The following is a 4,360-nucleotide window of genomic DNA, read 5'->3' as shown; positions in this document are numbered from 1 at the left end:
CTGGCTGCCATCTGGTTTTTAAGTCTTCTGAGCGTGTTAAGATGCCTTAATTCTCAGAATGGCTGTGTCTTAATGATGGTCATCAGCAGGACATAGTTGGTCCCATAGTGTGAAAGGTTTTCAGTTGTAATACCTCCTTGCCCAAAACACTAAGGAAATCATCAGGCTCATAGGCAGGATTATGAAAGATTAGGAATACAATCTTGTGGTTTCTAAGTGTTTTTGGATGAGATAAATGAAATCCAGCAGATGCTTGATTTAGTTAATAATTCCAGTTTTAAGAGGGGGAAACAAGAACTCTATGTTTTGTACCTAAACCAAGTTGAATAGGGCACTATTGTTTATTTGTCATATCTGGGCTATCATAGCAGCTGTAAAATAAAAAGGTTTACATTTAAATCAGACATCAAATAATTACTCATCCAGTCAATAGGTTGCCCATACACCCAAGTAGAGCGAGAGACACCCAGGTATAGATAGAGAGAGGGGGGGGGGGGGGGGGGGGGGTTGGAAACCAAGGAGCACATTTAGAGGATGTGAGAATAATGGAGCCTGATGATGAAGCGTCATCATTGCCTAGTGACTCTCCTAGCAACAGGAAACATCTGCTTCGGCGAAGACCAATGAGGTTGTAGAGAGAATGGTGTTGTTGCTTGTTGCACAGAAAGGGATATTTTAAGACTCTAGGAGTGTTTCGTACACTGAAGGGATTATTAAAACGAAGATACGGTGACTGGGTGTGAAGCGCAAACTTAAGGCAGAGCTTGGAGCGGGATAATTGGCACAGACGGTAAATGTCGCAGCAACGGACGGTCACACATTGGACAGACACATCCAGAAGAACGCATTACCTTCAAAGGCTGCCTACATATAAAAGGACTGCTGATTTGCTGAAGTGCTTTATGAACTGTTGGAGATCGCCATCATAAGGTAATTTTCCTTCTTGATGTGATTATATTTGATCAAATGTGTGGGTGATTCTTACAAATAGGTGACATTCCAAACTGATAGAGATAGCTAAGTAATATTAAGACATCATCATTGCATGGTATCATCATCATCAACATAATCATGAAGATCAATCAGTTGCATGATATTTTTTGTCCAAGCAGGTGAATGCCTTATTTGTGTTACAGGTATTTTGTTTGATCCCTTGAATAGGAATATTACAGTTCCACTGTGCCTAACTGCAGTGGGAGTGAAACGATGTGTTATAGCAGGTGTCATTCTGTTGAAAATTCACTAATAAGTGCAATATCAGAAAGTCTCTGTCTCTCTGTTCGCTCTCTCTCTGTGTCACACACGCACGCACGCGCGCGCGCACACACACACACACAGATACAAACAGACTACCCACGCATGTACTCAACCCAATTTCTTTGTAAATAGCCTTGTGTGGGGAAATGGCAATGGCTGTAAAGATTTCAGCTTCGCCTACAAAGCACATGCTGCAGAAAGAAGAAGAAAATGTGCTTTGATATTTAAAAAATAATCTGTTTAATCTGGCCATGGTAAATAGCCTATGCAGTGAGATGACATCTGAGAAAACATAACCCACATTTTCAAATTGTGCAGAATCATTTTTTAATGGTTGTTTTGAGATACAGATTAAAACATATTGTGTGTGATTTACAACTTTAATAAAACAGGTGTCTCTCCAATCTCTTATTTTCTCTTTATATCTCATTCTCCTCCACTATAGGCCCCTGAAGGCAATGTGTGAGGCTCAGAGAACATCCCAAGCAATCAGGACCCCAGTCAGACAACTCATTTGTGGCTCTGGGCTGTCATCATCAGGTAATGTACCGTGGCGTGGATATGACTCCACTACTGCTGGGGCTGTTATATAAATCTGTGTCACTCCTCTAACCACATAATCTCTCCTCACTAATGTGTTCAAAGGGAGAGCTTTTTCAAGGTTGTAATTGCAGTTTTCCTGATTGTGCTTCAAGCAGTCGATTCCCTTGAATAGAGATCAAACCATTCAACAACGTCGAAAGTTGCCTACTTCAAGAGGAAATATGCGGAAGAGGAGGATTTACATGGCGACCTACATGGATATTTTCAAAAAGTACGAACTGCTTTGTTTGTGTTGACATGTTCAGACATCAATCTGTTGTCCTATGACATGACACTTCAGATGTGTCTGTCTCATAATCACAACCTCTTTTTCTTCAGCACCTGATACGTCAGGAGGACCGCAGCTGCATCCTCAAGCTCTCCTTGGAGAAGCTGAGATTCCTGGAGGACCCTGAAGCCTACCTGCGACGCTCTGTGCTCATCAACAACCTGCTGAGGAAGATCCACCATGAGGAGAAGGAGGTGGAGGAGGAAGAGGAGAGGCAGGGGACCTGTGACAGGGGCTCAGGCGGGCAGCGGCTGCTCTACCCAGACAGGAAACGTGTGAAGGTGGTGGTGGCAGACTGCTGCTCTCAGTCCTTTGGGTTGGAGGAGATACCCCACTACCACCTGGTTCCCTACCCCTCCCCCACATGCCTCTATGGCCTGGGCACATGTCCCAGCATCTCCCCTGGCCACGGGGCTCAAGTCCTGCTCTACAAACTGGATGATAACGGGTGACTGTGACTTGCTGCCAAAGTACGGGAAGAAATTTGATATGGACCATGCACATCGAAGTAATTGGCAGGGAGTGGTTCGGTGACAGAATGCCCTATTCACTCAGAGCTGCATTCTGTATCCTGCAGTCTGACGTTATCTACATCCAAAAGGGAGGCTACGGCTTCTCCTGTGTGATTTTTGACTAGGTCAACAGAGCAAGTCCAAATCAGGGTCTGTCTTCTAAGGGCATCTTTGTTACAGCGTCACTGCCTTTACAAGCTGATGTGAGAGACGGAGATTCCTTGCAGGAATTTGTTTTAATGGTCTTTGCACATGTGAACCTTAAGGGATACATATAGTACAAGTCATGCACCCTGCCACTACACTACTCTCTAAGAAGAAAAATTGCTATCTAGAACCATAAATGGTTCTTCAGCTGTCCCCATAGGAGAACCCTTTGAAATATTTTTTTGGGATTCCAAGTAGAACACTTTTGGGTTCCAGGTAGAACCCTCGGGTTCTACCTGGAACCAGAAAGGGTTATCCTATGGGGACAGCCGAAGAACCCTTTTGGAACCCTTTTTTCTAAGAGTGTAGAGAAACAGACAAGGTTTGTGTTTGGAGGTTTGGATGTCTGCTAGTATGCTTGTGTGACCACAATCAAACTACTCTGTTGTGTATTTGAAAAATATTACATTTCACTAAACATATCCCTAATGTTAAATGACTACTTATCAGAAGCTTGCAAAACATGATTGAAATGCATATGGGGAAAACTAATTCAAATGAAACTCATGATGGCATATTTGTTGAAAAATTAAGCATTATGCATTTGATATAGAGGTTTTGGTGTAAGTCAACTCTCTGGGCGAATCAATTGTTACACATTTCTGTCATAGTGATGCATGTAATTCCCCCCCCCCCCCCCCCTCCTGTTTCTGTGTTCTTTCCTACAACATTTTGCTGCCCTCCAGTGGTCAAGTTGAGTGTGTGAATTTTGGGGCTGGCTATTCAGTACTGTGCATCATTCTGACATCAATATTTATATTTTCTTGTCTGTTTAAATTAGCTCTCTGTAGCTCAACCATCCCGTTTTGAGGTGGAATCTATTCAGGCCAAGAAAAATAAAGCAGAACAGTAGGCCGTTTCACAGCCTCGTCTTGAATGTGCCAGTTTTAATGTATTAAATAATTTTAATTCTCAAAGAGACATAACCTTGTTTAGTGCTTGTTACTCATGCTCCAAGAATACACTAACTTGATTCAGCAAGAGCACATTGGCACATTGCTTTCTTTGATGTCAAACAATTCCCTGTATTTTCTAGCTAATTTTGATATTTTTCTGCAGATTTCTCAGTTTTATGTGTCAGGCAAACAATGTTAAGGTAAATAACAAATATTTATGAATAGATTGACTGTTCATTATCTTGTTTTTATTTTATTTTAAAATTTGTGCAACAATGTGAATATCGTTTGCTATTGTCCATTTTTTTTTCTGTAATTGAGTATCGGTAGTTGAGTGTGTTCAGTGTAAGGATTGTTTTTCCATTATTGTTAAACATCTTACAAACTACAGACTAAAATAGAATTTTAAATGCTACTTTTCAACACAATATTTTACTGTATGAAATGTATATTTGGAAGACAATTTACATAGGCCTATTCCTTATTAAAGATAAGCTATTTTGCCAAAAGACTTAAGTAGCACCATGAATCTTTCTTTTTTCAGGTGATTGCTAATGCTATAAAATAAAGTGTGTAAGATGACACTGCCATTACGTGTTGGAGTGATTATTTGTAAC

At 41.1% G+C, this 4,360-nt stretch overlaps 1 long non-coding RNA gene across 2 annotated transcripts; it reads left to right on the top strand.

The window, feature by feature from the left end:
• The first annotated feature begins 485 nt into the window (after window positions 1-485).
• On the top strand, window positions 486-4,333 carry LOC110497832 (uncharacterized). 2 transcript variants are annotated; one of them, XR_002469707.3, is made up of 4 exons: window positions 486-930; window positions 1,703-1,797; window positions 1,956-2,071; window positions 2,179-4,333. It is a non-coding gene; the product is annotated as an uncharacterized LOC110497832 (long non-coding RNA). The 2 variants fall into 2 exon arrangements; XR_016488965.1 differs by having other exon boundaries at window positions 545-930; window positions 1,903-2,071.
• Window positions 4,334-4,360: the final 27 nt, after the last annotated feature.

Source organism: Oncorhynchus mykiss, chromosome 19, assembly GCF_057628025.1.
Source record: "Oncorhynchus mykiss isolate SJ-2025 chromosome 19, ASM5762802v1, whole genome shotgun sequence".
NCBI classification, from domain to species: domain Eukaryota; kingdom Metazoa; phylum Chordata; class Actinopteri; order Salmoniformes; family Salmonidae; genus Oncorhynchus; species Oncorhynchus mykiss.
Note: the sequence above shows the minus strand (reverse complement) of the source record. Positions and strands in the feature narration are given on the sequence as shown.